The sequence below is a fragment of the Schistocerca nitens genome, chromosome 10 (genome assembly GCF_023898315.1).
Source record: "Schistocerca nitens isolate TAMUIC-IGC-003100 chromosome 10, iqSchNite1.1, whole genome shotgun sequence".
In the NCBI taxonomy this organism is placed as follows: domain Eukaryota; kingdom Metazoa; phylum Arthropoda; class Insecta; order Orthoptera; family Acrididae; genus Schistocerca; species Schistocerca nitens.
The window spans coordinates 186,720,101-186,744,553 of record NC_064623.1 but is presented as its reverse complement, the minus strand read 5'-3'; the positions used below and the strand labels follow the sequence as shown (position 1 = coordinate 186,744,553).

At 45.5% G+C, this 24,453-nt stretch overlaps 1 non-coding gene across 1 annotated transcript; it reads right to left on the bottom strand.

The window, feature by feature from the left end:
• Nucleotides 1-23,893: 23,893 nt before the first annotated feature.
• Trnas-cga (transfer RNA serine (anticodon CGA)) lies at nt 23,894-23,968 on the bottom strand. Its single transcript has one exon. It is a non-coding gene; the product is annotated as a tRNA-Ser (tRNA).
• Nucleotides 23,969-24,453: the final 485 nt, after the last annotated feature.

Genomic DNA, 24,453 nt, shown 5'->3' with positions numbered 1-24,453 from the left:
ATGATTCGCCACCGGCGCCAACCTTGTGTGAATGCTCTGAAAATCTAATCATTTACATATCACAGCATCTCCTTCCTGTCGGTTAAATTTCGCGTCTGTAGCATTTTAATGGCCAGTAGTGTATAAGGCTTCCGTTCCTACTGACAGGCAAGGAGTCCAAAAAAATGAGAAACAGCTATTACAACCGACGCCAAATAGATACAAACAATACGGGTTAATAAGAATTAAAGTACCGGTATGGGTTTTAACTGGTCTGTTTCTCCCGATCCGACTTTAAAGTCGCCCCTAGCCTCCAGGTCTGCGGCGCTGTGACCCGCAGTATATCTCTGTACAGAGGGCGATTTTGTATCACGCACGCCCCCAGCCGCCCTGCCACAAAACAGAGACGCGCAGCCAGTGTTTTGTCGGCGCTCGCCCGGGGGTTGCAATCTGCGCCCGCCGAGGCGGTCTGCGGCTGATGGCATTACGGCTACCTGAAATAGCCAATCTATAGCAGGGGGCTTTGACGGGCGCGCCGCGCGCAATCTTTTGACCCCATCAGCCCGGCTGCCCCCAGGGGACAATGGAAACAGTCACTCGCCGCCCACCGACGGCTTTTCTTTGTCCGCCGCGTTTGCCGAGTTGTCATACACGCTGCGCCCGTCCGCTGGACGATTCGTCTGTTCTGCGGGAGACGGCAGGACCGGGCAGGCGAAGCGCTTGTATAAGCGCTCTGTGGGATCGCAACGGTATCACTTGCAAAACAACGGAACAATAACAGTCATCTTTCTATCCTTTACACAAGTGTGTGGACAAAGTCACTAGCAGGGGACGCGCGTCACATCTCATACGTCAGCTCGCAACCGATTCGCCTCCAGTGCCTATTTCACTACTGCTTCAGACTGTCACCCTGTTGCCACTAAAGCGCAGTTAGTAAGCACAGTTTTCCGAAGAAGACGAAGTAAATATTCCACAATTCAAAGCAAGAGCCAGTGCCAGCATAGCTTACAAGGGGAGCCACGACGTTCGAATCACAGATTTACTTGAAACTTTGTAAACTTTTCATTGTTCATAAGGGCAACATAGTTAGGCGTACTACTTAGGCGATTTCGCGAAAATCTCACGGGAAGTTTTATGCGTCAGAGACGCACCGGTGCGTTGCTACGAAATGGTTCAAATGGCTCTACGCACTATGGGACTTAACATCTGAGGTCATCAGTCCCCTAGAACCTAGAACTACTTAAACCTAACTAACTTAAGGACATCACACACATCCATGCCCGAGGCAGGATTCGAACCTGCGACCGTAGCAGTCGCGCGCTTCCGGACTGAAGCGCCTAGAACCGCTCGGCCACAGCGGCCGGCTACGTTGCTACGCTGTCAGGGGAAACTCTCCCGTCGGATTCCGTTCAGATTTAGTGGTAAGATGACCCAGTGGATATCAAGTCAGAAACTGAACACAGATCAAGCATGAAAACAGTAAGAATGTAAACTGAACGCCCGCATCTCGTGGTCGTGCGGTAGCGTTCTCGCTTCCCACGCCCGGGTTCCCGGGTTCGATTCCCGGCGGGGTCAGGGATTTTCTCTGCCTCGTGATGGCTGGGTGTTGTGTGCTGTCCTTAGGTTAGTTAGGTTTAAGTAGTTCTAAGTTCTAGGGGACTTATGACCACAAGCAGTTGAGTCCCATAGTGCTCAGAGCCATTTGAACCATTTGTAAACTGAACTGCAACAAAAGAAGCAAAATAGAAAGTGAAACGTCCAAGCTCTATGTACAACATCGAGCGAACTTCAATGGCCGAGGCGTCGTGTATATGCGGTCACAGTGTTTGACTGCCAAGGGGGAAGATCCTTGATCAAATCTCCCTCGAGCCCTATATATATTTCTTCAAAATTATGAACTGTACGACCGATCACTGACGTGCCAGTTCGCTATATTCAAATTTGTATCTGTATCATAATGTAACGTCCTTTTGCAAGAGTAAGGTCTAAGGAAAGGGATCTCCAGACGTGTATGCCCAGTCGGTATTTCACACAAGATATTAGACTTATATGTTCCGGTTTGGAAGTATTGTCTCTTGAATTCCACTGTTGTAACATGCACTGAAGCGCCAAAGAGGCTGGTGTTCAAATACACAGATATGTAAACAGGCACAACACAGCGCGGCGTTCGGCAACGCCTATATAGGACAACAAGTGTCTGCTGCAGTTGTTAGATCGATTACTGCTGCTGCAATGGCAAGTTATGAAAATTTAAGTGAGGCTGAACGTTGTTTCATAGTCGACGCAAGAGCGATGGCACACAGCATCTCCGAGGTAGTCATGAAGTGGCGATTTTCCAGTACGACCATTTATCGAGTGTACCGTGAATATCAGGAATCTGGTACAGCATTAAATCTCCGACATCGCTGTGGCCGGAAAGAGATCCTGCAAGAACGGGACCAACGACGACTGAAGAGAATCGTTCAACATGACAGAAGTACAACCCTTCCGCAAATTGCTACAGATTTCAATGCTGGGTCATCAACAAGTGTCAGCGCGGGAACCATTCAAGGAAACATCATCGATATGGGCTTTCTGAGCCGGAAGCCCTCATGTGCCCTTGCTTTATGCCTCGCCTGTGCCCGTCAACACCAACATTGGACAGTTGATGACTGGAAACACGTTGCCTGGTGGGACGAGTCTCGTTTCAAATTGTATAGAGCAGATGGACGTGTACACGAGTGGAGACAACCCCATGAATCCATGGACCCTGCATGTCAGCAGGGACTGTTCAAGCTAGTGCAGGCTGTGTAATGGTGTGGGGCGTGTGCAGTTGCAGTGATGTGAGACCTGTGATATGTCTAGACACCAATTTGACAGGTGACACGTATCTAAGCATCCTGTCTGATCATCTGCATCCATTCATGTCCATGGTGCATTCCGACGAATTTGGGCAATTCCAGCAGGACAATGCGACATCCTACATGTGCAGCATTGCTATAGAGCGGCCCCAGGAACACTCTCGTGAGTTTAAACGCTTTCGCTGGCCACCAAACTACCCAGACAAGAACGTTATTGAGCATATCTGGGATGCCTTGCAACGTGTTGTCCAGAAGGGAGCTCCACCCCGTCGTAGTCTTACAGATTTATGGACAACACTGAAGGATTCATGATGTCAGTTCCCGCCAGCACTACTTCAGACATCGGTCGAGTCCATGCCGCGTCGTATTGCGGCACTTGTGCCTGCTCGCGGGGACCCGACACGATATTAGGAAGATGCACCAGTTTCTTCGGCTCTTCAGTGTATTTCACACTCGTTTATTTGTTATTTTGACTTCAGTCAGAGGTCTAAGGGGGATCTCGCCTGCTCTCACTATTCATCACATTTACTTGCGACGGTAAAATATTCTTACCGCATGACTCATAGTCTATACCCAGTGTACAGTAAGGCAGCTGCCAAGAGTTCAGAAGGAGAACAGACACGTCACTGACCGAATAGAAAGTTCGTAATTTTATGAAAAAGAAAATCGTGTGTGAGAGAGCTTTGAAGGCGGATCCCCCGCTTCGCCATTCAAACCCGTGACCACACAGCTACGAGGCCACAGTTTCTGCTTTCCGCTCGATGTTGCACATGTTGGGCATGGAGCGTGCACTGTGTGTATTTGGCTTCCTTTTCGCAGTTCAGTACACCTCATTCCTGTTTTAGTGTTTAACCTGTGTTCATCTTTTGACGGGCTATCCACTCTGACATTTAACGACTAAATCTGAGGGGGCTGTGATGGGAAGTTTCCCTTGTGAGCACGAGATGGCAGCGGTCATGTGGTCAGAACTCTGTATTCGGCGGATCGCCGGATCGAGTCCCGTTCATTTCTTTTTAATTTATATTTTTTCAACACTAATCATCAGTGCAACGGGAATTCCACTGTTAAATGCAGAGGAGAGAGCAGATAGGTGGAAAGAATACATTGAAAGCCTCTATGAGGGTGAAGATTTGTCTGATGTGATAGAAGAAGAAACAGGACTCGATTTAGAAGAGATAGGGGATCCAGTATTAGAATCGGAATTTAAAACAGCTTTGGAGGACTTACGGTCAAATAAGGCAGAAGGGATGGATAACATTCCATCAGAATTTCTAAAATCATTGGGGGAAGTGGCAACAAAACGACTATTGACGCTGGTGTGTAGAATATATGAGTCTGGCGATATACCATCTGACTTTCGGAAAAGCATCATCCACACAATTCCGAAGACGGCAAGAGCTGACAAGTGCGAGAATTATCGCACAATCAGCTTAACAGCTCATGCATCGAAGCTGCTTACAAGAATAAGATACAGAAGAATGGAGAAGAAAATTGAGAATGCGCTAGGTGACGATCAGTTTGGCTTTAGGAAAAGTAAAGGGACGAGAGGGGCAATTCTGACGTTACGGCTAATAATGGAAGCAAGGCTAAAGAAAACTCGAGACACTTTTATAGGATTTGTCGACCTGGAAAAAGCATTCGACAATATATAATTGTGCAAGCTGTTCGAGATTCTGAAAAAAGTAGGGGTAAGCTGTAGGGAGAGACGGGTCATATACAACATGTACAACAACCAAGAGGGAATAATAAGAGTGGACGATCAAGAACGAAGTGTTCGTATTAAGAAGGGTGTAAGACAAGGCTGTAGCCTTTCGCCCCTACTCTTCAATCTGTACATCGAGGAAGCAATGATGGAAATAAAAGAAAGGTTCAGGAGTGGAATTAAAATACAAGGTGAAAGGATATCAATGATACGATTCGCTGATGACACTGCTATCCTGAGTGAAAGTGAAGGAGAATTAAATGATCTGCTGAACGGAATGAACAGTCTAATGAGTACACAGTGGTTTGAGAGTAAATCGGAGAAAGACGAAGGTAATGAGAAGTAGTGGAAATGAGAACACCGAGAAACTTGACATCAGGATTGATGGTCACGAAGTCAATGAAGTTAAGCAATTCTGCTACCTAGGGAGTAAAATAACCAATGACGGACGGAGCAAGGAGGACATCAAAAGCAGACTCGCTATGGCAAAAAAGGCATTTCTGGCCAAGAGAAGTCTACTAATATCAAATACCGGCCTCAATTTGAGGAAGAAATTTCTGAAGATGTACGTCTGGAGTATAGCATTGTATGGTAGTGAAACATGGGCTGTGGGAAAACCGGAACAGAAGAGAATCGAAGCATTTGAGATGTGGTGCTATAGACGAATGTTGAATATTAGGTGGACTGATAAGGTAAGGAATGAGGAGGTTCTACGCAGAATGGGAGAGGAAAGGAATATGTGGAAAACACTGATAAGGAGAAGGGACAGGATGATAGGACATCTGCTAAGACATGAGGGAATGACTTCCATGGTACTAGAGGGAGCTGTAGAGGGCAAAAACTGTAGAGGAAGACAGAGATTGGAATACGTCAAGCAAATAATTGAGGACGTAGGTTGCAAGTGCTACTCTGAGATGAAGAGGTTAGCACAGGAAAGGAATTCGTGGCGGGCCGCATCAAACCAGTCAGTAGACTGATGGGAAAAAAAAAAATACTATTTCGTATATATTACATTTGTAAGGTGTTATGATAAAAAGACAGGTGTATCTGCTTGAACTTTTGTAGAACTTCCAACGTTATTTGCCTATTTACCATATTCTATTATTACGACAAATATCATGCGACTTTCATTTGTGCAGCCAAGTTAAAAACTTTATCAAGCTCCTTTTGACTTGTTCAAACGCAACTTACAACGAGCGAGAAATTATTTCTCTTGAAGATGCTATTACAATTAATTCAATGTAGATTGCTAATTTTTACCACCGATATATTTATAAAAATGTAGCGTTACGCGTGGTTTCCATTAAAATTGTCGGGAGAAAGAGAAATTTTTCAAAATGTCAACGAGCTTTTTTCCCCGTAGAAATTCTGATCGTTCCTTGAGCTGGCAAGGAAATTGCACACAGTCGAAGCCGTTTTAATTGATGTTTCCCGTGTCTGTACCGCACACGTCATCCTGCAACTTGTATTATCGAAAGCACAGCGCGCGATTAATCGTACATTACTTCATAATCTGGCTTGTATTCTAACAGTGAATGAATTTGTTTCCACACTTATTTATCGACGTTTGATTTGCGCTTTCCTGGCCTGCTCTCGTCGTTGAAACCTGTGTCTGCAGGTTGAAGCGTCCAGGCGTAAGGCAGTTCTCGGTATCTTACCCGACTGCAGGTGCGCTGATGAAGCAAAACATTGTGATCACTGTCCATCATTGTCCACCGCGAGGTTGAACGCCTCCTGGTGGTGCTGCGAGTATGTGACGCGTTAAAAAAAGAACGTAAGACGAAAAGAGATGAATAGGCACTCATTATAGCGAAGATACAGGCCGCAAATGTTGAAATCCACTGATATAAGAGGAGCTGAAAAAGGTCACATTGATTTGGTGCTGCGGCTGGAAACGAGAACCTGGTCGCTTGTTGGCATACTGCTGTCGTGAGCACCTATGGAAAGTCGTTGAAGGATGGTGAATCAACGAATGGGCCTATGGTATTGGACGATCACGTTTCATCACAAAATGTAGAGGTCAGTGGGTACCCCACAGTATAATCCAGGATAGGCACCGACCTGTAGCAGGTGAGGCGACAGAGTACAGTGCTGGTGGAGGCGCAACTGTTTCGGAGCACACCGTTCACAGGACATTGGAGCTCTACGTCTATCTATCCGTTCCCCTGTGTTGACCGAGAAACATCGTCAGTTACCAGAATGAAATTTTCACTCTCCAGCGGAGTGTGCGCTGATATGAAACTTACTGGCAGATTAAAACTGTGTGCCGGAGCGAGACTCGAACTCGGGACCTTTGCCTTTCGCGGGCAAGTGCTCTACCATCTGAGCTACCCAAGCACGACTCACGCCCCGTCCTCAGAGCTTTACTTCTGCCAGTACCTCGTCTCCTACCTTCCAAACTTTACAGAAGCTCTCCTGCGAACCTTGCAGAACTAGCGCTCCTGGAAGAAAGGATATTGGGGAGACATGGCTTATCCACAGCCTGGGGGATGTTTCCAGAATGAAATTTTCACTCTGCAGTGGAGAGTGCGCTGATATGAAACTTCCTGGCAGATTAAAACTGTGTGCCGGACCGAGACTCCAACTCGGGACCTTTGACTTTCGCGGGCAAGTGCTCTACCATCTGAGCTACCCAAGCACGACTCACGCCCCGTCCTCAGAGCTTTACTTCTGCCAGTACCTCGTCTCCTACCTTCCAAACTTTACAGAAGCTCTCCTGCGAACCTTGCAGAGCTAGCACTCCTGAAAGAAAGGATATTGCGGAGACATGGCTTAGCCACAGCCTGGGGGATGTTTCCAGAATGAATGTCTCCGCAATATCCTTTCTTTCAGGAGTGCTAGTTCTGCATGGTTCGCAGGAGAGCTTCTGTAAAGTTTGGAAGGTAGGAGACGAGGTACTGGCGGAAGTAAAGCTGTGAGGACGGGGCGTGAGTCGTGCTTGGGTAGCTCAGATGGTAGAGCACTTGCCCGCGAAAGGCAAAGGTCCCGAGCTCGAGTCTCGGTCCGGCACACAGTTTTAATCTGCCAGGAAGTTTCATCATCAGTTACGTTTGCAGTGAGCACAGCACCAGAGAGTTTTCACCGTGGATCAATAGAAACATGTCGCTTGTCGAATGAATGGCATTTCCTGTTACACCAAGTCGATGGTTGGGCACTTACACGTCGTCATGCAGGCGAATGGCTGCACGAAACAGGCACCACGCCAGAGATGCAGGCCGGCGAGGGCAGAATTATACTATGGCGTACTTTGGGTTGGGCTTCTATGGGGACCTGCGGCGGTAATCTAAAGCATCGTGACAGAATTCAGCTACTTGAACATTATTGCGGACCACCTGCATCGTTTTACTCTTGAAGTCTCTCCCTCCAGCGACGATGAAACCTTCCAGCGGGACGACTGTCCGTGTTGCAAGGCTAGCATCGTGCTACATTCAGCTGAGGGGCATTATAGTGAACTCACGTTGGTGTCTCGGCCAGCAAATGCGCCACACTGGAACACATATCTGGCGCGATCTGTGTCGTCATAGACCACCATCCTGTAATTCTGCGGGATTTGCTTGACCTGTGTCTAGACCTCTGGTTCCACATACTACTGGAATTCTGTCAAGGATTTGTAGAATCCGTGAGAACCAAAATCCATGTAGTACTGTGTTTGAAAAGTAGAGCACCACGCTATTAAACAGGTGGTGATAATGTTTTGGCTCATCGGTGTACAAGAACTATGCGTCCGAATAGGCCTTGGAAGGTCCTACGGTACCGATCGGCCGCCGTGTCATCCTCAGACCACAGGTGTCACTGGATGCGGATATGGAGGGGCATGTGGTCAACACACCGCTCTCCCGGTCGTGTGTCAGTTTACGAGACCGGAGCCGCTACTTCTCAATCGAGCAGCTCCTCAGTTTGCCTCACAAGGGCTGAGTGCACCCCGCTTGCCATCACCCATCCAAGTGCTAGCCCAGCCAGACAGCGCTTAACTTAGGTGATGTGATGGGAAACGGTGTTACCACTGCGGCAAGGTCGTTGGCATCGGTGTAGAAGTGGTTTCGTAAATCACGACAGGCATAAATTTTCAGGAAAACATAGTGCGTTTTGTCGTTTACTTGTCGGTAATTATAATACTTGTTGTGATGATAAAAATTAGTAAACAACCAAATAACATTAGAAATTCAATAAAAGTTCTTGTAAATACATCACATTACTTTCAAAAGTTATAGGTGTTAAATAATACTGTAAGTAGGCTGTTTATGTTTTCTTATTGGCAACGTTACGTAGCACTCTGTATGAAAATCATTGGCTGTGCTGTGTGCAGTCTGTGCCTAGTTTTCATTGTTGTCTGCCATTGTAGTGTTGGGCAGCTGGATGTGAACAGCGCGTAGCGTTGCGCAGTTGGAGGTGAGCCGCCAGCAGTGGTGGATGTGGGGAGAGAAATGGCGGAGTTTGGAAATTTGTTAGACTGGATGTCATGAACTGCTATACACATTATGACTTTTGAACACTATTGAGGTAAACACATTGTTTGTTCTCTATTAAAATCTTTCATTTGCTAAGTATGCCTATCAGTACTTAGTGCCTTCCGTAGTTTGAATCTTTTATTTAGCTGGCAGTAGTGGCGCTCACTGTATTGCAGTGGTTCGAGTAACGAAGATTTTTGTGAGGTAAGTGATTTGTGAAAGGTATAGGTTAATGTTAGTTAGGGCCATTCTTTTGTAGGGATTTTTGAAAGTCAGATTGCGTTGCGCTAAAAATATTGTGTGTCAGTTTAAGCACAGTCGTATATAATTTTTCAAAAGGGGACGTTTCATATGGCGACCCTGCCAGGATACGAACCTGGAATCTTCTGATAAGAAACTAAGATGAATTGAAAGAAATGCATTGAGAAGCTATAAGAAACACATTTGGCAAAAATGAGTATTGTGCACTGAGAAATAATTATTTTGAAAGAAATATGAATAGAATACAGAAAGCAGGTATAGATAGGACTTTTTGGGAATAATGATGAATGAAGGGAGATCTCCAAGAAGTAAAGAAAGTTTTGTTTGCAAAATACTGCAGTAAAACAAACCCTGTCCTTTCCTTTTGTATTATTATGCTATGTGTTTGTGTACCCTTGTGTATTTGTGTACTTCCTGTCTTTATGTGTTTATCTGATAAGACTTATGTTCTAGAATTTTTCTAGTACTAAGCTACATTCACTATGATGAGGAATACTGTTATCCTCAAATATAATTTGCATTTATAATATGTTATTTACTTTGTAAATATGTTTAGACATTATTTATCTGTTCTGTTTTGTTGCTCATGTGTGAAGTTGATGTTTCAAAAGTTATTCTAATCTTTCATGTATGTACTTATGTCATAATTCCTGTGACACTGATGTATATGTTATTTCTATTCTTTTGTAAAGCCCATATTACTACAAATGTCATCTGTATTGTTATGTTCTTTAATGATGTATTTTGTACCTTTGTTATTGTATTCTTATGTTATAAAATTGTAATTGACACCAGTTCATCAAATTAAGTAACTTGTAAGTTACATTTCACTGCACACGTTTCTGTTGGTCATAGTATATGGACAAAATGTGAGAAGTAGGGACTGATAGTGTTTGCACGTGTGTTAATAATTCAGCAAGGGACTGGATAACAGCATTGCTGGTTCTAAGGACAATTTCAAAAACTTTGTGAGTGCACAAGTGCTGGTTATGGACTTGCTATATTCTCCGCAAGACTCTTCGATGGTGATTGTGCACCTGCACAGTTGCAACAGATGGCTGCTGGCCGTCTCTACAAGGTCTACAGTGGGTCTGCATCTTTGATGGCCCACCAATATTTCTACAAGGACTGCAGTGGGTCTGCACCTCTGGTGGCCCACCAATAACGTAATCTCTACCAGGACTACAGTTGGTCTGCTCTGTGATGACCTACCTACCAGTATTCTTCAAAACGTCGAATGACTCTGCTGTGGGTTTGCTCTGTTGTGGCCCATTACCTGTCTGCATGTCAAGAGTCAGCACTGTGTTTCTCGTTGGAAGGACAACACTGCTTCTTCAAGACTGCATGGAAATCCACTACTTCCGTGTGCACTGTCATTTACTGCTCAGACTTTGAGAAAAGAAACGGCAGTTTTACTGTGATGAATGAGCAGGACTGTCTTTATGGACTGTGAGAAACTTGTAGCATTTGACCAACATTGTATCAATAAGTGTGTGCATTTGATATCTTTGTTATTGTGATTATGAAAAATTTTATCAAATCATTATTGGCCACTGCCCAAAACAATTTGTAAAATATTTTGTGGGGAGCATGGGGGCTATGTAAGTAGGCTGCTTATGTTTTCTTATTGGCGACGTTACGTAACGCTCTGTATGAAAATCACTGGCTGTGCTGTGTGCAGTCTGTGCCTAGTTTGCATTGTTGTCTGCCATTGTAGTGTTGGGCAGCTGGATGTGAACAGCGCGTAGCGTTGCGCAGTTGGAGGTGAGGCGCCAGCAGTGGTGGATGTGGGGAGAGAAATGGCGGTGTTTGGAAATTTGTTAGACTGGATGTCATGAAATGCTATATACATTATGACTTTTGAACACTATTGAGGTAAACACATTGTTTGTTCTCTATTAAAATCTTTCATTTGCTAACTATGCCTATCAGTAGTTAGTGCCTTCCGTAGTTTGAATCTTTTATTTAGCTAGCAGTAGTGGCGCTCGCTGTATTGCAGTAGTTCGAGTAACGAAGATTTTTGTGAGGTAAGTGATTTGTGAAAGGTATAGGTTAATGTTAGTCAGGGCCATTCTTTTGTAGGGATTTTTGAAAGTCAGATTGCGTTGCGCTAAAAATATTGTGTGTCAGTTTAAGCACAGTCGTATATAATTTTTCAAAAGGGGACGTTTCAATACGACTAATTATGAAAGAAATATACATTTAAAAAAAGCATAAGAGGGACTCTATCCAGCGATCCATCGATTACGGAGCTTGAATGCTAACCACATGAACGCCGCCAGCCCCTGTTGCAGGTCGTACGCACTGGAACATCATTGCCGAGTAAAATTTCTCTTGCGAATTCCTCGAAATCGCCTTCTTACAATTATGTTGTCCTAATGGACTACTAGAAGAGTACAAAGTGTGGAGTAAATCCGTAATACGAACGCAGTGATCTCTCTTTGTTAGAAGTAGTAGCTGCTTAAATTACTTAAAAAAGGCAAAGCCTCCCGTCCAGATTGTGCGCCTATTAGATTGCTTTGAGAGTATGCTGATACAATACTTAGCAATCGTTTTCAACAGCACACACGACGACCGTAAAATTGCACACACTCAGAAAAGGAAAAAGGCCCGCTGAGTTACAGATCATTATGACTGACGTCCATTTCCGTTAGGATTATGGAACGCGTACTGTATTTGGGTCAAATGGTTCAAATGGCTGTAAGCACTATGGGACTTAACATATGAGGTCATCAGTCCCCTAGCCTTACAACTACTTAAACCTAACTAACCTAAGGACATCACACAAATCCATGCCCGAGGCAGGATTCGAACCTGCGACAGTAGCAGCAGCGCAGTTCGAGACTGAAGTGCCTAGAACCACTCGGCCACAGTGGCCAGCTACTGTATTTGAACATTATGAATTACCTCGAACATAACGGTGAGTGGAAACATAATCAGCACGAATTCGGAAAATATCGTTCTTGTGAAACAGAACGTGGTCTTTATTCGCACGAGGTAATGAGTGTTATCGACAGGGGATCTCTAATGTATTCCATATTTCTAGATTTGCAGAAGACTTTTACACCGTTCTTTGCAAGTGACTTCTAATTAAACTGCTTGCCTTTGGAGTATCGGGGTAATTTTGTGACTGCATTCGTGAGTTCCTGTCAGAAAGGTCACAGTACGCAAGTAATCGTCCGAAAATCATTGAATAAAACAGAAGTTACGTCTGGTGTTCTCCAGGGAAATGATAAAGGCTCTTTGCTGCTCCCAGCCTACACAAACGATTTAGAAGATTGTCTGAGCGTCTCCCATAGATTGTTTCCTGATAATTCATTTATCGTCTAGTAAAGTTACCATAACAACAAAACCAATTACGAAATGGCTTACACACGATATCTGAATGGTGCGAAAAGTGGCAACTGTCGATCAGTAAGGAAAAGTGTGAGGGTATCAGCATGAGTACTAAAAGGTATCCGCTGAATTTCGGTTACACGATAAATCACACAAATCTAAAGACTGTACATTCAATTAAATGCTTTTGGTTAACACTTACGAATAACTAAAATTGGAGCGACCACATAGACAACGTTGTGGAGAAAAATTAGTAAAAACTGCGATCTATTAACAAAACAATTATAAAACACGTCTCCTAAACAGACGGCCTACACTACGCCTCTCTTTCCTCTTCTGGAGTGCTGCTACGCAGTATTGGAGCCGCGTGAGGAAGGACTGACGTAGAACATCGATAAAGTTCAAAGAACGGCAACTCGTTTTCTATTATCACAAAATAGGGCAGAGAGTGTTACATATATGATACACGAGTTCAGCTCTGAAGGTGCAACTACTTTACTGTCGCCCATCTACATGCGAAGAGATGATCATTATAATAAAGTATGAGAAATCAGAGCTCGTACAGAAAGGTTTACAAGTTCATTTTTGCCACCCGCTGTTAGAGAGTAGGACGGCACAGAAGTGGTCTGATGGTGGTTCCAGAACACTCTGCCAGGCACTTGCAGAATTGCAGAGTAGTCATCTACATCTACATCTACATCTACATTTATACTCCGCAAGCCACCCAACGGTGTGTGGCGGAGGGCACTTTACGTGCCACTGTCATTACCTCCCTTTCCTGTTCCAGTCGCGTATGGTTCGCGGGAAGAACGACTGTCTGAAAGCCTCCGTGCGCGCTCTAATCTCTCTAATTTTACATTCGTGATCCCCTCGGGAGGTATAAGTAGGGGAAAGCAATATATTCGATACCTCATCCAGAAACGCACCCTCTCGAAACCTGGCGAGCAAGCTACACCGCGATGCAGAGCGCCTCTCTTGCAGAGTCTGCCACTTGAGTTTATTAAACATCTCCGTAACGCTATCACGGTTACCAAATAACCCTGTGACGAAACGCGCCGCTCTTCTTCGGATCTTCTCTATCTCCTCCGTCAACCCGATCTGGTACGGATCCCACACTGATGAGCAATACTCAAGTATAGGTCGAACGAGTGTTTTGTAAGCCACCTCCTTTGTTGATGGACTACATTTTCTAAGCACTCTCCCAATGAATCTCAACCTGGTACCCGCCTTACCAACAATTAATTTTATATGATCATTCCACTTCAAATCGTTCCGCACGCATACTCCCAGATATTTTACAGAAGTAACTGCTACCAGTGTTTGCTCCGCTATCATATAATCATACAATAAAGGATCCTTCTTTCTATGTATTCGCAATACATTACATTTGTCTATGTTAAGGGACAGTTGCCACTCCCTGCACCAAGTGCCTATCCGCTGCAGATCTTCCTGCATTTCGCTAGACGCATATATATCCGCTTTCGAGCGCTGGTTTCAGCTACCGTCAGATTTTATTGCCCGTCTACACTGCTTTCAGTTTTTAAATGACCGGTTTCGGTTCCACACGAATCGACATCTGATCTGAACTGGTACACTGTGTCATCAAAAGTACCCGGACACCTGGCTGAAAATGTGTTACAAGTTCGTGGCGCCCTCCATCGGTAGTGCTGGAATTCAGTATGGTGTTGGCCTTCATTACAGCTTCCGCTGCCGGCCGCGGTGGGCTCGCGGTTCTAGGCGCGCAGTCCGGAACCGCGCGACTGCTACGTTCGCAGGTTCGAATCCTGCCTCGGGCATGGATGTGTGTGATGTCCTTAGGTTAGTTAGGTTTAACTAGTTCTAAGTTCTAGGGGACTGACGACCTAAGATGTTAAGTCCCATAGTGCTCAGAGCCATTTGAACCATTTGAACAGCTTCCACTCTCGCAGGCTGGAAGGTTTCTTGGGTGATGGCAGCCCGTTCTTCACGGAGTGCTGCACTGAGGAGAGGTATCGATGTCGGTCGGTGAGGCCTGGCACGAAGTCGGAATTCCAAAAAAGCCCAAACGTGTTTCATAGGATTCAGGTAAGGACTCTGTGCAGACCAGTCCATTACAGGGATGACATTGTCGCGTAATCACACCGCCAAAGGCTGTCCATTTTGAACAGCTACCCGATCATGTTAAGAAATGCAATCGCCATCCCCGACTTGCCCTTCAACAGAAGGAAGCAACAATATGCTGAAAACATCACTGTAGGCCTGTGCTGCGGTAGTGCCACGCAAAACAACCAGGGGTGCAAGCTCCCTCCATGAAAAACACGACCACACCATAACACCACCGCCACCGAATTTTACTGTTGGCACTACACACGCTGGCAGATGACTTTCACCGACCAGTCGCCTTACCCACACCCTGCCATCGCATCAACACCTTTTGTACCGTGATTTGTCACTCCGCACAACGTTTTTCCACTGTTCATTCTTCCTATGTTTACGTTCCTTACACAAAGCGAAGCGTCGTTTGGCTTTTACCGGCGTGATGTGTGACATACACTCCTGGAAATGGAAAAAAGAACACATTGACACCGGTGTGTCAGACCCACCATACTTGCTCCGGACACTGCGAGAGGGCTGTACAAGCAATGATCACACACACGGCACAGCGGACACACCAGGAACCGCGGTGTTGGCCGTCGAATGGCGCTAGCTGCGCAGCATTTGTGCACCGCCGCCGTCAGTGTCAGCCAGTTTGCCGTGGCATACGGAGCTCCATCGCAGTCTTTAACACTGGTAGCATGCCGCGACAGCGTGGACGTGAACCGTATGTGCAGTTGACGGACTTTGAGCGAGGGCATATAGTGGGCATGCGGGAGGCCGGGTGGACGTACCGCCGAATTGCTCAACACGTGGGGCGTGAGGTCTCCACAGTACATCGATGTTGTCGCCAGTGGTCGGCGGAAGGTGCACGTGCCCGTCGACCTGGGACCGGACCGCAGCGACGCACGGATGCACGCCAAGACCGTAGGATCCTACGCAGTGCCGTAGGGGACCGAACCGCCACTTCCCAGCAAATTAGGGACACTGTTGCTCCTGGGGTATCGGCGAGGACCATTCGCAACCGTCTCCATGAAGCTGGGCTACGGTCCCGCACACCGTTAGGCCGTCTTCCGCTCACGCCCCAACATCATGCAGCCCGCCTCCAGTGGTGTCGCGACAGGCGTGAATGGAGGGACGAATGGAGACGTGTCGTCTTCAGCGATGAGAGTCGCTTCTGCCTTGGTGCCAATGATGGTCGTATGCGTGTTTGGCGCCGTGCAGGTGAGCGCCACAATCAGGACTGCATACGACCGAGGCACACAGGGCCAACACCCGGCATCATGGTGTGGGGAGCGATCTCCTACACTGGCCGTACACCACTGGTGATCGTCGAGGGGACACTGAATAGTGCACGGTACATCCAAACCGTCATCGAACCCATCGTTCTACCATTCCTAGACCGGCAAGGGAACTTGCTGTTCCAACAGGACAATGCACGTCCGCATGTATCCCGTGCCACCCAACGTGCTCTAGAAGGTGTAAGTCAAATACCCTGGCCAGCAAGAACTCCGGATCTGTCCCCCATTGACCATGTTTGGGACTGGATGAAGCGTCGTCTCACGCGGTCTGCACGTCCAGCACGAACGCTGGTCCAACTGAGGCGCCAGGTGGAAATGGCATGGCAAGCCGTTCCACAGGACTACATCCAGCATCTCTACGATCGTCTCCATGGGAGAATAGCAGCCTGCATTGCTGCGAAAGGTGGATATACACTGTACTAGTGCCGACATTGTGCATGCTCTGTTGCCTGTGTCTATGTGCCTGTGGTTCTGTCAGTGTGATCATGTGATGTATCTGACCCCAGGAATGTGTCAATAAAGTTTCCCCTTCCTGGGACAATGAATTCACGGTGTTCTTATTTCAATTTCCAGGAGTGTATGAGCAGCCGATCGACCATTAAATCCAAGTTTTCTCACCTCCTGCTTAACTGTCATAGTAGTTGCAATGGATGCTGATGCAGTTTGGAATTCCTGTGTGGTGGTCTGGATAGATGTCTGCCTATTGCTATTCTGAGCAGATGAAGCGCCATCTGTCGGACATTTTTTGAATTTTTGTATTTTTTTGGTTCTAATAAAACCCCATGTCATTCCAAGCGTGTATGTCAATTTGTACCTCTCTATCTACATTATTCCGTGATTTATTCAGTTTTTTTTAGGTCGGCCAGTGTGGCCGAGCGGTTCTAGGCGCTACAGTCTGGAACCGCGCGACCGCTACGGTTGCGGGTACGAATCCTGCTTCGGGCATGGATGTGTGTGATGTCCTTAGGTTAATTAGGTTTAAGTAGTTCTAAGTTCTAGGGAACTGATGACCTCAGATGTTAAGTCCCATGCTCTGAGCCATTTGAACCATTTTATTCAGTTTTCAAATATATACTGACTTTTTGATCACCCGGTATGTACATAATTTAAGTTGTAATTGCTGCATACGTACCTACTATTATTACGACCCTCTTCAACTGTCGGCGGTCGCTGTCAGTCAACAGACGAGGTCGGCCTGTACGCTTTTGTGCTGTACGTGTCCCTTCACGTTTCCACTTCACTATCACATCGGAAACAGTGGACCTAGGGATGTTTAGGAGTGTGGAAATCTCACGTACAGACGTATGGCACAAGTGACACCCAATCACCTGACCACGTTCGAAGCCAGTGAGTTCCGCGGAGCGCCCCAGTCTGCTCTCTCACGATGCCTAATGACTACTGAGGTCTCTGATATGGAGCACCTGGCAGTAGGTGGCAGCAGAAAGCGCCTAATATGAAACACGTATGTTTCAGGGGGTGTCCGGGTACTTTTGATCACATAGTGTGCGTGGTATCCTCCGCCATGCGCAATACGGTGGTTTGCAGATTATGTATGTAGATGTAGATGATAACATCGGTTACAAAAGCAACGCGTCCTTTTTATTAACAAAATAATCCTGTGACGTAACGTAAATTTCGCCGATGAGTTGGACGCCTCGTTTTTGTAACCAGTACAAGCGGACCTGAGTATTGTTCAAACGGTACCTATAAAAATGAAAACTTTCGAGAAACATAATAAAATCTTTTGTATGCAATCCCATTTTTTCATCCTCACACCTGTTAGTGAACATTAATACAGGACGTGTCCTTTCCTCGCCTCGATTACAGCCTGCAGTCTGTTGGCAACACTTTTAGTTAGGTGTGTGAACGTTTGTGGAGGAATGGCAGCCTATACCGCCCCTTTCTTTGGGTAATTTTGTTGGTTACGTGGTGCGACACCCGTGTTTCATTCTAATCCGACAGTATCGATTTCACATTCACAGTCTGGCAGTGTATTCCCCCCATTATTATAACAAATATGTGTCACGTGGTATACAGTATCTTATTATAGTTTCTGCATTTTCCTGTTGCAGTCTTATCCACCTGAAGGTAAGCATATCATCGCCCCAGACCGCCCATAACTGAACCAACAAAACTATTTAGTAATTCAACAATAATTATACATTTTTTATGTTTGTGCATGTAAACTGTGCTTTCGCTAAATAAAAGCGCAGAAGTAAGGCGATATAATAATTCTATTAATTATGAAACGCAGTTTGTATTCTGTAAGGATATAAAACACACATCGGACTGTAGTAATCCACTCACTTACGTCACTGGGCTCAACGGCCGGCTGTAAAGCCAGCGTCACATGTTTACGTGTAGTTGACTGCACAGTTTATTTTTACACACTTTAATATGTAACAGAATTGTCACTAATTTATAAAACATTGAGCATGCGTCTATAGCACCACATTTCAAAAGAATTTAGCTTCTGGTCTTCTTCTGTTCAAAATGGTTCAAATGGCCCTGAGCACTATGGGACTCAACTGCCGTGGTTATCAGTCCCCTAGAACTTAGAACTACTTAAACCTAACTAACCTAAGGACAGCACACACATCCATGCCCGAGGCAGGATTCGAACCTGCGACCGTAGCAGTCCCACGGTTCCGGACTGCGCGCCTAGAACCGCGAGACCACCGCGGCCGGCTCTTCTTCTGTCCCGAGAGTCCATGTTTCACACCTATAGCATAGATCTTGTAGTCCTACTGAATAGAATGGATAAAGTTATGGGTGAAGAATATAATATGAGAATTAATAAAGCAAAAACAAAAGTAATGGCATGCGACAAAGAAGATCAAGTGAAAGTCCAAGTTCATGTAGGCAATGAACTGCTTGAACAAGTTGATAAATTTACTTATCTGGGCAGTAATATTACCAGGGATGGAAGGAGCAAGGCAGAAGTGAGAAGTAGACTAGCTCAAGCAAAGGCTGCTTTTAACAAGAAGAAAAACATATTAACATCTAAGAGCATCAGCCTTGAAATCAGGAAAAGATTTTTGAAATCATATGCGTCGAGTGTGGCATGCTATGGGTGTGAAACATGGAGTCTCGGGACAGAGGAAGACCAGGAGCTAAATTCTTTTGAAATGTGGTGATATAGACGCATGCTCAAAATAAAATGGATCGACAAGGTCACAAACGAAGTGGTTCTGGAAAGAGCAGGTGAGAAGAGAAGCTTCTGGAGTTTCATTGTTAAAAGAAGAGTGCAATTTACAGGCCATCTGTTAAGACATAAAGAACTCCTGATCACAATCATAGAGGGATATGTCGAGGGAAAAAGACCAAGAGGAAGACCACGACTGAGGTACATGGATCAAATCGTGAAAGATGTGGGATGTAACACCTATAAAGAAATGAAGAGAAAAGCTGAAAGACGCACAGAATGGAGACAAGCTGCCATTGTAGCTGTTGCAAACCAATCCTTGGATTGACCACTACAGAAGAAGAAGAAGATGCATGTACAGTAACACTTATTGATCGAGTCAGAAAAAAGTTATTTTATTCTGAAACTGATAGAACTATCACAGGTAGCAACAGTCAATTGGCTATTGACCCCTGTAGCAGGCGATGGCTCGTCGACAGGTCCACATCTGGCTATACCAGGAGCTCGGTGTAATTGAACAAACACCTAAAACAGTGTGGTCGGACCAAGCGTGGCGTCGGACAAAAGCAACGTGTTCAAATCTCAGCAAGAGGCGGAAAACTGGAGTGTTGTTCCGCCTGCAGTACCCGCAACTATGTCAACTACATCATTTGCAAATAAAGATTGTAATACTTCACCCCGACTTCTCATTTACCTTGAAGGCACAAACACATTGGAAACGTTGCCGGGAGTGGCTGAGCGGTTCTAGGCACTACAGTCTGGAACCGCGCGGCCGCTACGGTCGCAGGTTCGAATCCTGCCTCGGTCATGGATGTGTGTGATGTCCTTAGGTTAGTTAGGTTTAAGTAGTTCTTAGTTCTAGGGGACTGATGACCACAGCAGTTAAGCCCCGTAGTGCTCAGAGACATTTGAACCATTTTTGAAACGTTGCCGTCATTGTCGCCTTGAGGGCATTCTTGACTAACATCAACGCACCACAGCCACTCTCAACGGAAACTAACGGTCACAATCGTTACAGCGCCTATTTAAAGTAAACCTGACTTGCATCCTCTTAGTGGTGCTATATATGTCACATGTAGAAACACGCTTACCAACTTTCGTTTATGTCGCAAAGCTCCTTCTTGGTGTTGCGGTTTTCTTCCCGCCAGTGTATATACTCACAGCTATTAGGAGTAGTATGTTTTTAGGTTTGTTAGTATCTCCAAGTACATGCGGCAAGAGTAGAGTTGCACTCTAGCAAAACTACGGTTCGCTAGTTCTGGTACAGTGCATAAATGACGTAGTAAATGATAGGATTGCCTATAGTATTGGCAGCATCGGTACAGGAAGAAACATAATTGAATGTGTAAGAGAACCTTGGAGCTGTCGACTTCTCTTTGTCTTTTCTTTGTTTTGCACGTAATTAGAACTGCACACCGTTGAGTGTTAGCCCATTGCGAATTTTATGTCCTTACAAAATATAACTTCCATTTTATAAATAATAACAGTTAGGTGATGGCCTAACTTTGGCGCTTTTAAGTAACCAAAGAAATTACTTCTGATTTAAGTACACTTTACTAGCACAAAACATAAAATCTCTAAAATTCCTACTGTTATTTTGTATGCAGTAGAACGTTCTTCGTCACGATCAAAGGCAAGATGTTACAGTTAATTGTTGATAGTTTCGATAACAGAAACAGGTTTCATATAAGTCCGACGAAGTACAGCAGCGACGTTTGATATATTTTTGTTTTGTGTCTGTGTGTTCCTTTTTCTACTTTTACATACTTGTTGACGAAATTGCGTTGCGTTTTCTGGTGCGATGTGATGAATCTGTATTGTTTTCTTTGTTTTTACTACAACATCCATCTGTTTCACATTACAAATCAACAGTTTTAGAATACAGCGTAATTAAACATCGACAGTTTCAGTTTTGCTGTAAATAGTGTTTATTCTTGAGTAACATACAGGAGGATAACTACATAGAACAAAAATGTTTCGTAAGTTTCTTGGCCTTTTACGTATATTCTCACTGCGTTTCTGGATGATTCACCACTTCCGGTTTCTAGGATAATCTGGTAAGACACCGATTCATAAGCAAACAAGGAGTTGGAAATGAGGTAACGCCCAATAGGTATGCAACACACCTAATATGCAGGTAATGCGGTAACGATGTTAATGACCAAAGTTTCTAGCAAAACTACCGTAGTCTACTGTTACTTCAGATAGTCTGGGGGTTAATGGGAGATTTGCAACTGTAATTTTATATAAAGTTTCACGTCTTCTCGTAAACCACTGGATCTATTTCAGCGTATCACTTACTATCCGCAAAAAAGCACTGTATGGGTAAGATGTACATACCTCCAGTAGGGGTGGTAGTGCGACGAGGGTGATGTAGAAGTGCAGAAGCATGCAAGTAATAGTAGTAGGTACGTATGGAGCAATTACAACTAAAATTATGTATATGCCGGGTGATCAAAAAGTCAGTATATATTTGAAAACTGAATAAAATGGTTGAAATGGCTCTGAGCACTATGGGACTTAACATCTGAGGTCATCAGTCCCCTAGAACTTACAACTACTTAAACCTAACTAACCTAAGGGCATCACACACATCCATGCCCGAGGCAGGATTCGTACCGTAGCGGTCGCGCGGTTCCAGACTGTAGCGCCTAGAACCGCTCGGCCACCATGGCCGACCTAAAAAAAAACTGAATAAATCACGGAATAATGTAGATAGAGAGGTACAAATTGACATACATGCTTGGAATATATGGGGTTTTATTAGAACCAAAAAAATACAAAAATTCAAAAAATGTCCGACAGATGGCGCTTCATCTGATCAGAATAGCAATAATTAGTATAAAAAGACAAAGCAAAGATGATGTTCTTTACAGGAAATGCTCAGTATGTCCACCGTAATTCCTCAACAATAGCTGTAGTCGAGGAATAATGTTGTGACCAGCACTGTAAAGCATGTCCGGAGTTATGGTGAGGCATTGGCGTCGGATGTTGTCTTTCAGCATCCCTAGAGATGTCGGTCGATCATGATACACCTGCGACTTCAGGTAACTCCAAATCCAATAATCGCACGGACTGAGGTCTGGGGACCTGGGAGAACGAAAGTGGCGGCTGAGCACACGATCATCACCAAACGACGCGCGCCAGAGATTTTCCACGCGTCTTGCAATATCGGGTGGTTCTAATAAAACCCCATGTCATTCCAAGCATGTGTGTCAATTTTTACCTCTCTATCTGCTTTATTCCGTGGTTTATTAAGTTTTCAAATTTATACTGACTTTTTGATCACCCGGTATATGTATGATTCAGTAAGTGAATTATCTGTATGAGAATACTGTGGGATATAAAGCCCTGCCGCCTCTAGGTATGAAGCTATGACATGTCAAAATATCAATCTTTTCGATCCAATATTATTCTGGATAATTGTAAACATAGTCTAAATGGCTAAAGGTCAGTGCCGCCCTCCACCACAGAAAAAGGTGGAGAATGCAGTGAAGCTGATAATGCGAGCATATAGCACGTGCTTCCATGTGCCACACGGGGAACCCCCTCTGCACTCGGCGCGTGCTCGAGACGGCCACTTGCACCTGCTCCGGCAGACACTTCGGCAGTGCTGCCAACTGCGCGCGCTCGGCGTCGCCAGGTCTGCCAAGTTGGCAGGGAGGCGGCGGGCTGGCGGCAGTTTCCTTTCATTAATTTCAAGTCGCAACTGAGGGAAACTCGATTAGTGGCGGTTACGCTCGACAGCGACGTGGGAAGGGGTGAGAGGGGGGGTGAGTTGTAGAGTGGAAGGGGGGGGGTGAGGGAGTGTGATGGGGGGGGGGGGGGGGAGCGGGTACAGCAGACTGGAGGAAACCGCGACAGCTGTTGGGGCTTCACAAGACGAGGCGCTGCTTGCTGCGACGGAGAATTATGAAACGTGACGGCTCTGGAGTAAGTCATAACTCTTGTGTTTTTTCGAGAGAGATGGAGAGCTTTGAGGTAATAGCAACATAAGATATTTCTTACGGTAATCTTCCCACAGAAAAGCAAGAGGAAGCAGATGAAGGTATGTTGGGGGATGTGACATTTCGAGAAGAATTTGACAAGGCACTGAATGACCAAAGTCGATACCAGCACCTGACGCAGGCGATATTCCCACACAATTACTGAGGTCCTTGGGAGGATCATCCATGATAAAAAATATTCCACCTGGTCTGCAAGGTAATTTTCGGTTATGGCCGCGCGGGATTAGCCGAGCGGTCTTGGGCGCTACAGTCATGGACCGTGCGGCTGGTCCCGGCGGAGGTTCGAGTCCTCCCTCGGGCATGGCTGTGTGTGTTCTACATCTACATTTCTACATCTACATCTATACTCCGCAAGCCACCCAACGGTGTGTGGCGGAGGGCACTTTACGTGCCACTGTCATTACCTCCCTTTCCTGTTCCAGTCGCGTATGGTTCGCGGGAAGAACGACTGTCTGAAAGCCTCCGTGCGCGCTCTAATCTCTCTAATTTTACATTCGTGATCTCCTCGGGAGGTATAAGTAGGGGGAAGCAATATATTCGATACCTCATCCAGAAACGCACCCTCTCGAAACCTGGCGAGCAAACTACACCGCGATGCAGAGTGCAGACTCTGCCACTTGAGTTTGCTAAACATCTCCGTAACGCTATCACGGTTACCAAATAACCCTGTGACGAAACGCGCCGCTCTCCTTTGGATCTTCTCTATCTCCTCCGTCAAACCGATCTGGTACGGATCCCACACTGATGAGCAATACTCAAGTATAGGTCGAACGAGTGTTTTTTTTTTTTTTTTTTAAACTGTGTCCCCGACCGAGACTCGAACTCGGGACCTTTGCCTTTCGCGGGCAAGTGCTCTACCAACTGAGCTACCGAAGCACGACTCACGCCCGGTACCCACAGCTGTACTTCTGCCAGTATCTCGTCTCCTACCTTCCAAACTTTACAGAAGTTCTCCTGCGAAAACTTGCAGAACTAGCACTCCTGAAAGAAAGGATATTGCGGCATTCTGGAAACATCCCCCAGGCTGTGGCTAAGCCATGTCTCCGCAATATCCTTTCTTTCAGGAGTGCTAGCTCTGCAAGGTTCGCAGGAGAGCTTCTGTAAAGTTTGGAAGGTAGGAGACGAGGTACTGGCGGAAGTAAAGCTGTGAGGACGGGGCGTGAGTCGTGCTTGGGTAGCTCAGTTGGTAGAGCATTTGCCCGCGAAAGGCAAAGGTCCCGAGTTCGTGTCTCAGTACGGCACACAGTTCTAATCTGCCAGGAGAGTTTCATGTGAAAAGTTGTATGATGTACTGATAGTACAGTGTTTACTGTTGTGATCCATAGGTGCTATGCAATGGAAGTTGACCTTAGATTATGTTA